The sequence below is a fragment of the Anthonomus grandis genome, chromosome 10 (genome assembly GCF_022605725.1).
Source record: "Anthonomus grandis grandis chromosome 10, icAntGran1.3, whole genome shotgun sequence".
In the NCBI taxonomy this organism is placed as follows: Eukaryota; Metazoa; Arthropoda; class Insecta; order Coleoptera; family Curculionidae; genus Anthonomus; species Anthonomus grandis.
Genome location: NC_065555.1, coordinates 14,856,824 through 14,869,063, shown reverse-complemented (window position 1 = coordinate 14,869,063; position 12,240 = coordinate 14,856,824). Strand labels below are relative to the sequence as shown.

At 32.6% G+C, this 12,240-nt stretch overlaps 1 protein-coding gene across 4 annotated transcripts in view; it reads right to left on the bottom strand.

Moving 5' to 3' along the window:
* LOC126741286 (probable G-protein coupled receptor No18) overlaps positions 1-12,240 on the bottom strand; it is a 510,980-nt gene that overhangs the window by 143,318 nt on the left and 355,422 nt on the right. For 2 of the 4 annotated variants that reach the window (XM_050447669.1, XM_050447670.1), the window contains one exon: positions 5,510-5,548. The exons of the other annotated variants lie outside the window; for them this stretch is intronic. The gene's annotated coding sequence lies outside the window, so the exon portion shown is untranslated. The remainder of the gene's footprint in view (positions 1-5,509; positions 5,549-12,240) is intronic. 4 annotated transcript variants of the gene reach the window in all.

Below are 12,240 nucleotides of genomic sequence, written 5' to 3'. Positions count from 1 at the left end.
TGTCCACTCTATTTCACCATTATAAGACACATTAAAAGTTATATCGCAACTAAAAACTTTATATATGCCAAACCATATTATTTGCAAAATCTTAAGACTGTAATTAGGGGACCACCCTGTATAAAAACTTAATGTGCCAAATTTGGGTGTGGTAACAAACCGATTCGTAATAAGTACTCATATCACAACAATATTCTGCAAAAACATTGCGGGGAGCTCTCAAAAACACAGGATCTTACCTAGCGTATGTACTAATAGTTTTTCTGACCCACATTTGACTAGTTCATCGAAAATTTCACCTGGACCTGCAGCCCGACCGTTTTTCAAATTTCGTATTGCATTCTTGATTTGGCCAATATTGACAATAATTATATCAGCCTATACTATCAGATCCATAGGTATTTAACAAATATTCTTCTATTTTTTTTAGTCAACAGCTTAATCTTATAGTGATCGGAAGAATTCTTGTTGATATATTTTGGACATTCGTCCTATTTTTTGATTTACACTTTAGGGTTTTCGTGAATTTCTAGGATTCTGAGCAGTTTTCTTCACCTATATAGGTGTTAATTTTCGTACACTTTTTGTCCCACATTTCTCTCTGTACTATATTTATAGTTCTGATTATTATTTTAATTTCTGAATCCATTATCAGTGCTTAATAAGCCTCTCTCTCAATCTCATGTTCTAGTCCTAAAGCTTTTAGTTGTTTCCTTACTTGGTATTCTGTCACAAGTAACATCTGTTATGCATTGCCTCTCTTTTCTTTCGTGTCATTTATGATGCCTAACACTAACCCTTATTTTTTCGAATAAGAAATATGTTCTGAAAGGCATAAAATTTTCTATAATGGCTGTTCGTTCCTTAAATTTCAGCTATGGGCTGTCGCAAAATTTACTGGTTTCATATAAGTTTTAATTTTATGCAATAAGAACATCCAAGAATGAAATACCTAAGCACCACTTTATTAAAAATTTTTGCATCTTTATTACCTAAGATCAAACTTTTCCTATGGTGGAAAAAGGTTGGTTCAACGTGTCGCTAAAATAGCTTTAGAAAACCTTCTCGAGCAAGCTTGTTAAAATTCATTAAGTCCTATAATTTGCCTCCAAATAGGTTTCGCCGACCTAATTTATACAAGTTTTTTATTTTATTTTTTATAAGGTTTATGTTCATGGAAATGTTGAACAAGTTTATTATGCTATTGGGGCAACGTTGTGTTAGCATAAGCGATAGGATAGCCTATATTTTTTTAAATATTTTAAAAACTAATTAAAAATATCAATTTTTCATAAGAACTTTGTAATTAATGTTGGGCGAATCTTATAATATTTAATATCACTGGTTTAATTAAACGGCGATCCTGGAAAAAATTTAATTCAAATATTTGTCTAGAATGAATCGTGATTAAAAATTACGTTTTCGTATTAGATATTTTTAAAAGAAAGAAAAAACAAGATTTCTCATTTATGATGGTCTTTATTCAGTAATAGCTTTTTTCCTGATATAATTTATCATTATTTTATAGGTTTTTGGAAGAGTTTTTTTAGCAACAATGATGTTAGTATAAATAACAAGCAAATGTTTAATTTTATAATAATAATAATTAATATCCACAACATTAGTTAATAATTTCACTGGAGCAAGAAAAGGATAAGGTCCATAAAGTTGAAAACTTGTTCATCATTCTTTAATGAAATTAATTAAGCGTTAATTTATTATAATATGTAATATAATCCTAAATAAAAAAAAATAAATTTTATTTTCTAATTTTCTTTTTTACATATCTAGCATGCTATTTTTTGTTTATTTTCTTTTAAAGTTTTTCTTTTATATGGAACATTTTAATTCCGGTGATAGTTGATAAACATTGACCTTTTGTTGTAAACATCCTTTGAGAACAATTTGATTTTGTACAGCAAATCTTGTTTGGTAAATATGTGTAGGTTTAATTGTTAATTTACTTTTCGTATTGTAAATCAATGCGCTTTTATAGTATATTTGTTTTATTTGTTACACCTTAATAAAGAATAATGCCATACGATAAAATGGATTGTATGAGCTTATAGTTCTGAATTTTCGCCATTATTATAATTTAATTAAATAAGCATGATAAAGGTGTCAGCTTTTTTGTACAAAATTAAATGTGCTTTAGAGTGTATTTCTATTCCTCGGTAATTAGTTAGATTAACTCTTTTGATTATGTCTTATTCATTTCTAAATTCGGGATTATTAGTAACGTAAAATATTGAAAGGCTAGAATTAGTAAACAACAACTTTGTTGAGTTCAACATGTGTACAGGGGCAAGGGGGGTATTTTTTTTACAAACATATTCATCGATTCTCTGTTGTTAAGTTTACAGTTACAATTTATGTTAATTTAACTTATTGATGTCAGAGTCTCGATTAAAAATAAAAAGTAGAAATAAATATATGTTATTCTAAGCGCAAAAATAATATCATCAAAGCAAAAAAAAACAAAAATTAATATTCCTATTCCTAAAACCGCTTCTAAAAAAATTGAAATGGCAATACCGCAGGCAAAAGCTTACTTGGGACATGTCATCTTAACAAACGACTTTGTGCGTTATTACATTTGGTATTTGGAAAATTCTGCGTTTCTTCTTTATAATGTGTAATTTTTATAAAAAGGCTTTTTATTAGATAAATACCTTTACTGTAATCAAGTACGTTAAAAAAACCCATAAAGAGTTCATAAACGGTAATATTTTTTATAATTTAAAGCATAATCTTTTATTAATAAATATTTACTATGTAAATATTTTTTAACGACATCACTAAGATTACTTGTATCGGTGAAATCAACAATGCAATCGAGCGGCGTTGCGTTGTTGTTGCCCTTTTCTTTAATATACGTTATCTACGTTCATTTAGCTTTAAATGTTAACTTCTTTATGGAGTATCTTATGATATTTTATCAAAAAATTCTTCATATTTTATGTAAGAGGAATAGTATTGTTTTGCGCCTGTCAAAATAAGTGACAAATGATAATATAAAGTATGTTTTCTTTGCCATTTCTATATAAGCATTTAGCATCATTGCATCAGAGATGTTGCAAGCGAACAAACTGCCCAGAATATCATAGCAATGCTAATTCTAGCCTTTCAATGTTCTAAGAATAGTAACTTTGTATGCGTTAGAGGATCGGTCAAGTAATTGTTTATGTTTTGTCTCACCACTAAGTAGTGTCATCTAAACATGATCGAATTTTGCCATTTATATCAAGTTTTGGAAGGTCATTAAGATAATAAGTAATAATGAAGCGATTACCTTGACCTTGATTACCCGACCTTGGAACCCGAAACTTAAAAAAAAAAATAATTCGGTAAATTCATTTTCCACTTGTACAACTTGCATTTTTTGGTCGAAGTAACTTTTCATTAATTTAAAAGTTCTGCGGATTTCAATATCGAAACTTTGCTGAGCACAGTATCGAAAGCCTTTGCTAAGTCTATAAATGCTGCAGCACTATTTTTAGATATGTCTTTGCGAAATCCAATGGTTTATCAATTGGCAATTGATAGTCAACTTATTGGTAAAATTCAACCATATATGTTTGTTCTTGTTTAAATATATGTTTAACAATTGCTGCTTTAAAAAGTCTAGGATAATATCAGTAAGAAAATGCTAAATTTATTATGTGTTTACTTAAATCAGCAATCTTTATTGCTGATTCTTTTAGGATTTTTGCGGTTATATTGTTGTAACCTGGGGCTGCATCAATTTCAAATGATTTTAATATGTCAATTATATCAGAAGAAGAGGGTGAAGTGACAAGCAATAAATAATAATAATAATAATAATAATATTAATCACACAGTTGAATCTTAACTGCAGATATAAAACTTTAGCGATTGAGCCTATTAAAATACAACAAGGCCTTTTCCAGGGAGATTTCCTGAGTCCCCTCTGGTTTTGTCTGGCTGTGAATCCCCTCTCTTATATGCTTAATCAAAGTCAACATGGATTTACCGTTAAAGATAACAGGGAAAACCTATATAATATTACACACCTAATGTACATGGATGATATCAAAGTCTATGCTGGGACATCAACGCATGTCAACTCATTGCTGCGAACAATTGAAATATTTTCCCACGACATTAAAATGAGCTTTGGTATCGATAAATGCAAAACTCAAACAGTTATCAAAGGTAAACACAACACCAACAACTCGGGCTATGGAAGAAGGGGAAACTTATAAGTACTTAAGCGTACATCAATTAGCCCATACAGAGCACAAGAAAATGAAGCAGAACCTCCAAAAGGAATATATCAACCATCTTAAGCAAATTTTAAAAACTAAACTGAATGGTAAGAACATGATTAAAGCAGTTAATACCTACGCTATTCCTGTCTTAACGTATTCTTTTGGAGTCATTAGGTGGACAAAGACTGATATAGAGGAGATTGAGAGAAAGACCAGAACAACCCTCATGACGTTTCGAGCACACCACCCTCAGTCAGCCATCGAAAGACTTACTTTTCCCAGATCCAATGGTGGCAGAGGACTAACTGATATTTCTTTTCTCTTCAAAAAACAAGTAGCAGATCTTCAGAAATACTTCCTCACTATGAGGGAAACCTCTTCTCTTCATAAAGCAGTGGTGCTAGCGGATAATGGATACACAGCCTTGAATCTCCGTGCAGGTATAGCAGAACACATTACTGTAACAAGATCAGAGCACACAGCCATTAAAGTTAACATATGGAAGCAGAAGGCAATACACGGAAAGCATCCTCACGAACTTAATGCCGAACATGTCGATTATGAAACGTCGAACTACTGGTTGACTCGTGGAGATTTATTTCCTCAAACTGAAGTCTTCATGATGGCTATACAAGACCAAGTAATTGCTACAAGAAATTACCTTAAATACATTACTAAAAATGGGAAAGTAATCGACGATCGATGTAGAAAATGCCTGCACATACCGGAGACAATTCAACATATAACATCAGGATGCACATCTCTAACAGCTGCCGAATATCTGCATCGGCATAACTGTATGGCAAAAATTACTTTATCATCTAATTGGCGAAACTTGCCCCTATTACCAGTACAAACCAGAAACTGGACTTGAAAATGACGACTTTCGCCTCTACTGGGAGAGAACCCTTTTGACCGATAGGACGCTGACTTCAAACAGACCAGATATAATCTTAATAAACAAAGCCCAAAAGAACACCTTTCTAATTGATATAGCAGTGCCAAATACTAATAATGTCCTAGAAACGACACACACTAAACTTGCTAAATACGCAGATCTAGCTCACGAGATAAAACAACAATGGAGGCAAGATAATGTATATATACTCCCTCTAGTTATTTCATCCACTGGAATTGTCCCTTTATCACTGTTTAAAAACCTTAACGCATTGGGTCTTTCCTCTTGGACGATTGTCGCTATACAGAAATCTGTTATACTGAATACATGCAACATTGTTCGAAAGTTCCTAAATCTACCTTAGCAAAATTCATCTTACCTTCAGGCCGATGAAATTTACAACACCGCTATCAGCGAGCTAAAACAGAAAAATTAATAATATTAATGTGTTTATTTTGTAAATCATTTAAAACAATCCGATACATGAATATATATAATAATAATTTTGTCATTGATTTACAAAAGGGTGCCAAAAACAATTAAAAGAAAGATCAAGTCTAACTCCGAAAACAAAAAAAAAATCAAAAACAAATATACAATTGAAAAATATTATATCACTGTTGCCCGCCAAAAACTAAATAAAACGTACAGAAAGAAATACATATATACATACATATATATTATAAACCTTGATTAAAGCATCACATAAGACGTAACCAAATACCATGCTACTAAAGCAGTAATTTTGCCTTTTTTTTTAAAGAGCCCTTCGATGTCATTATAAAGCTGATAAAAGTTATAAGAGACAGATCGCTGAAAGAAAGTGGTCTTGTGAGGTGGTGGAGTAATTAACCCTTTAAATCTTAAATTTAAATTATGAACGTCTGTTGGATATTTAATCTTCTCTAGTAAGTAAGGAGAACACCTATTAAGTATAATTTTTTGAAATAAAAACCAAAAAATGTAATTTACGTCTTTTCGCCGTTATTTAACCAGTTACAGTCTTTTAGTTTATGAGAGACCGGCTCATACTTTCTAATTCCATAGATGTACCTTAAACAAGATTTTTGTACCCGTTGAATCTTTTGTATTTCAGTGAAATCTAGACAAGGTGAGTAAACCACATCACAAAAGTTAAAATGGCTCAAAACTATAGTGTCAGTGAGCGTAATTTTTAAAGATTGCGGTAGTGAATGCCTGTAAGGGTAGAGTAACTTTAGCGCGGTATATGCCTTTTGTAGGGAGGTTTTAATATGGAATTTAAAGCGCAACTCGACATCCAAGTTATTAAAAATTATTATGGTTATATAAAAGATTATCCATGGTTATAAAAGATTCAACACTCTCCTTATTTCTGCCAAAAATCATAAGTTTTGACTTAGATGGGTTAATAAGAAGATTATGACGGTTTTAAAATGATAACAAAGTATTTAGATCCTTGTTTATGACTTTCCCTGCATTAATATATTCAGATGGAAGAAAAGAAAAATAAAGTTGTGTATCATCGGCATATTGGTGTACCTTGCAGAATTTTAGGCAATTAGTAAGGTTATTAGTATAAATATTAAAGAGTAAAGGACCCAAAATTGAGCCTTATGGAACACCACAACTCACCCTGCCATATTCTGATCTGCCATCTAATGTTTAAACAAACTGAAATCTATTTGAGAGATAATCCATTAAACAAAATTTAACAAAATTTAAGATTGAAAAAAAAGAGTTCATGGTTTATAGTGTCAAATGCCTTAGAGAAGTCTAATAGAATTAAAGCTGTATATTTGCTGTCATCTGCAGCCCTAATTATATTATCAGTTATGTTTACTAATGCGGTTGCACAACCAAAACCAGAGCGAAAACCAGATTGGTACGGAGGGAGAATTTTATACAGATTTAAATGTTCCGATATTTGTATAAACAATATTTTTTCAAGAACTTTGGACAATCATCATGTCCTGAAACTGCAGTTTTTTTTGGCAGAGGAATAACCCGGAAAACTTTACAACATTCTGGAAAACATAATCTAATAAGCAGGAATTTATTATATTGGTCAGATATGACAACACAAGTGCAGCATTTCAAGATTAATGAAGTCCGAGCCGGTAGCCATTTATTTTACTTCAAACAGATATTTTTTGACTTCCGATATAGCGACTGTCCTAAAGGTAAAGAATGATTCAAGGCAACATTTCCTATTATTTTTGTAGTAATTATATAGTAATTGATCCGGTGGTTTATTATTTGTTGAGAATTATAAGAAATGTCGATTTATAGAATCAGGATTATTAAGTGTGCCAAAAATATAATTTTTAATTTTCTTATTGCAAATGTTTAAATTATTCAATCTCCTCCACAATGCTCGAGAATCTCTTCCACAATTATGAATTGTAAATTCAAGACATCTCTTTTTCTCATTTGCTATAGCGATATTAGTTTGATTTCTAATTTGTTTAAAGTATTCTCAATGCCCTTTCGTACGTGTTTTCTTATATTTGCTAAATGCTTTATTCTTTAGTTTAATCATTGCTTGTATATTATTTGTCAGCCTGAGTGGTTTAGGTTTTTTAAAAGTTACCTTCTTAAGCGGCGCTAGCACATCAAAAATATTAAGTATAGTTTTATTAAGATATTGAATTTTTAAATTTATATCATTCAAGTAAATAATATTATCGAATTGTGAAATTTCCAAAAAGTATCTAAGTAAGTCTTCATTAATAGGTTTTAGATTCCTGAAGTTTACAGTTTTACTGTCATTGCTTTGAATACATCTGGTTTGATTAATTTGAATTATATCAGTGTTTGTTATTGGTTTAAGATAAATCCAATTCAAGGTATTGGCTAAATTGTTATGCCTCTTGATGCGTAAGACATGTGCTTAGTATGCTAATTTCCTGCATTTTATCATGCTTATCAGTTTGCTTGCATTCTCTTCCTATGATCCTCAAAAATTCCGCATTGGTTTTTCTTGCTATTCATGGGACATTCAAGATTCTTCGATAAATACACATTGCATCCAAACACTTTCAGCCTATTCATTATGCTAACCTTCAATGTCCACTATTCAGCGTCGCATACTATATAATAGTACAAACCATACGAAACAATTTGCGAATATTATTCTGAGATTGAAGTCAAAGTGAGAGTTTGTAAAGACGTTTTTAATTTCCATAAATAAGCTTTCCGCTTTTCTTATTCGGCATTTGATTTCTACCTCTGAAGACCAGTATTCACATAACGAAAGTCCCTAGGCTGTTAAATTTTTTTGCCTCGTTTTATGCTAGTTTTATGTTAGTGTTTATTCCCATAATTCCTACAATCAGCCGTGCATTCCAACTATGTCCAGGAGGCTTCGGAGGTCATTTTATATTATGGTTATATTCATTTGCATACTATGTATTGATCCATGTGCCATTTACATTGATGCTTAATTGTTGGCCTTCGAGAGCTTCCTGCAAGATATTTTCAGATTAAATGTTAAACCAAAATGGGAAGAAAATTCATCACTATAAAGTAGTACTACACTGTAGTAAAGGACCTCATAACATCGTACTTAACTATAGGTTATGTTATGATTATTACGGCCGCTTTTCACGAAATGTGATTATGTGTTTTAGCATTTTCACTACTGATTTTTTTTAAATTTAATGCATTTTTTCGTTTTTGTTTGTGTAGTTTTATTTTAAGGTAGTATGTGGGATTCTGGGCATTGACTGAGGGGCGACTAGGATACAGGCGCGTGAATTTCTTTCTTAACTATGGCTAACTTTAATGATGCTTTAGGCATTCACAACCATTTATTATCAGTAGCACACCTTAACATCCGATCCCTTAATACAGGGTTTCACAAATGAATGAACTACGTTTACGATTTTATATTTCATATTTTAGAGTTATCGGAAGCATGGCTCTCTCCTAAGCATTGTTCGAGTATGTATAGAATAGCTATAACTTTTTTAGAAAGGATTGACTCTACCACCTAGGGGAGGCAGTATTGCTATCTTTGTAAAATCTAATTCTAGTTAATATTAATGTTATTTAATTAGTTAAAAATTTTGAAAGACACATCGTTTAATTAATTAGATTCACTTTATGAATCTAAATATTCAAATAGTTGGCCAAATTACTATTTAGTTTACCCTATTATATTTTTATAGTGTTGAGCTTATATTTCTTTTATACATTTATTTCTGTTTTTTATATTGTTTGTAATATTATACATTTTTATTTTTTTATATTTATGGTATAATTGGTGGTTTTTTTTTGGCTCATGGATTCATGGTTTTTTCCTAATCTATGCTTTTATTGTTTTTGTATAGCTTGACTGTTCACTTCACGCTATTTTATATTTGTTTAAGTACAATAATCTATAGTTTGTGACTTCAGTATATTATAATTATTTTCCACTATTTTTGTTTTAAATATATCGTTGCTAATGTATGACTTGCTAAAAGTATTTTTATTCTCTTGATGTATATTTTTTAGGTATTTTTAGTATAATTAGGTAATGATCGGATATTTTAAACCTAGGAACTATTGAAATAATTTTGTTTATTTTTAAGAATATATGACCAATGCATATTTTTTATCGATAATTTCGTGACTGCATTTATTTATCTAAGATTGAAATCCTTTTTCTCGCAATGAAATAAGATAGATATTGCTTATTTCCGTGTTTTGAATGATGTTAATACTTATATCAGCTGTTACTACTTCAATGTCAATCAACAACGAACAATCCACGTAGCCGTCGATGGATACCTCTCCGACAAATTTAACATTAACGCTGGAGTCCCTCAAGGATGCATTCTATCCCCCACCCTTTTATTGGTATATGTCAACGATTTGCTAGGAACCATTGTCAATCCAATCTACAGCTTTGCCGACGATAGCACACTTATTTCCACATTTAAGTCCGCCAAACCAACGACAACCGCAAGTTCTCAGAATCTTAGGCAGCAACAAGTAGCTTCAACCAACAACGATATTAGAGCAATCTTGGAGTGGGGCGATAACAATTTGGTCAATTTTAACGTTAAAAAAATGCAGGCTGCACTATTTACGATGAAGACTAACCTTGGTGGCCCGGAGCTGGTTTTGGCAGGGAAAACATTGCCAATGAAATCATCTTCTAGGAGTCGAGGTCACCAACAGTGTGTCTTGGCATGACCACGTTGCCGAGGTCGCCAGGGCGGCTTCTAAAAAACTCGGAGTGCTTTTCAAAACGAAAAATCTGTATACACCAGAACATCTGCTGACTTTTTATAAGGCTCAAATACGCCCTTCCCTCGAGTATTGCTCGCATGTCTGGAGCTCTGCACCCAAGCATAGTTTAAACCTGCTGGATTCTATACAGAAGAGAGCTATTCGTCTTATCGACAAACCAGAACTTACAAAGAGTCTGGATAGTCTGGAGCACAGGAGAAAGGTGGCTGATCTCTGTTTATTTTACCGTTATTATCACGGTAAGTGCTCCTCTGAGCTGGCAGGCCTGATTCCACCCAGGGCTGTTCCGGCAAGAAGGAGGCGTCTAGCAGTTGCGGCTCATCAACATCAAGTCCACCTGCCTACCCCAAGGACGTCGCTGTATCGGGACTCATTCATCTGGAGAATATCTTCTTTGTGGAACGGGCTTCCACCTCACATATTTCCCGACGCATACAACCTACAGCGATTCAAGATAAATGCCCACAAATATCTTCGCGCAAGCACCACTCCAAGAGTGACATAGGACTTTCCTCTTGTGCTTGTGTTTACCATAAACAAAAAAAAAATGTCATTATACAGTGTGGTTACTTTAACTGGAATAAATTCAGTTGAAACTAATCAAATTTTATCTCGCAAATTTTCTTGAGACCCGTCGATTTTTGTTTATTTTTTTTCACATTTCAAGATAGTTTTTGTATTTTTTCACCTACAGGGGCGGTCCAAATTAACCCAAACATGTTTTTTTCAAATGGAAAGCTACTTTTTTTAAACTGTCATTGAAAAGAGCCCTTTTTCCTGATTAAATTGCCCTATTTCCTTTTGTAATTATCTGAAAGAGAAATATGAAAAAAAAAATAAAAACCATTAAATTATTAAAAGTCTCGAAATATTTTGTGTTGATAAATTTTTGGCGTGTTTGTTTATTTTATTGGTATTGAGACATTTCCTGACATTATTGTAGTATCACTGTTAAAGTGAATTTCAACCAGTTGTTAAATAAGTTAACTTATATTGAAAAAATGCCTTATTTATCCGAATCCCACAAGATTGAAATCTTAATGATGATTGATTATGGTGACAGAGGTCGTACTCAGCTAGAGGTTGTCCACTTGTTCAGGCAGAAATATCGAGATTTGCCACCTATTAACCAAGGTACGGTTAGTAAAATCGAAAGCAGATTTCGAGAAGTTGGGCACGTGAGGGATATTTCAAGACAAAGGTCTTCTAAAATCGATGAAAACACCCAATTAAATGTATTGTTAGCGATGGAAGAAAATCCGGTAACTGCAGCCAGAAGAGTAGCTCGCGAAAACTCTATTCATCATAAATCTGTGCTAAAAATTTTAAAAAGTGCAAACAAACGACCTTATAAAATGCAACCCGTTCAAGAGTTATTGGAAGACGATCCAGATCGCAGAGTTCAGTTCTGTGAATTAATGATGAACGCCATTGATGAAAATCGCATATCTTCGGAGTGGATCCTGTTTTCTTATGAGGCTACATTCACCCTAAATGACCATGTTAATAAGCAGAACTGTCGCTACTGCTTTGACGAGAACCCACACTGGATAAGGGAAACTAATACACAATATCCCCAGAAAACTAATGTTTGGGCTGGCATAATTGGCAGGCAAGTTATAGGGCCCATATTCTTCAATGATACTTTAACTGGGGAAAGATATCTAGAATTTCTTGAACATGAACTAGTTCTAGACTTACGTGCCTTATATCCGAGTCAGTTCTATCCAGATTTGTATGATGAAAGAATCTGGATGCAACAAGATGGTGCTCCCCCACATTATGCTCGTAATGTACGCCAGTATTTAGATGACAATTTTCTAAACAGTTGGATTGGTATAAGGGTGCAATCGAGTGGCCGGCACGTTCTCCCGATCTCACCCCACTTGA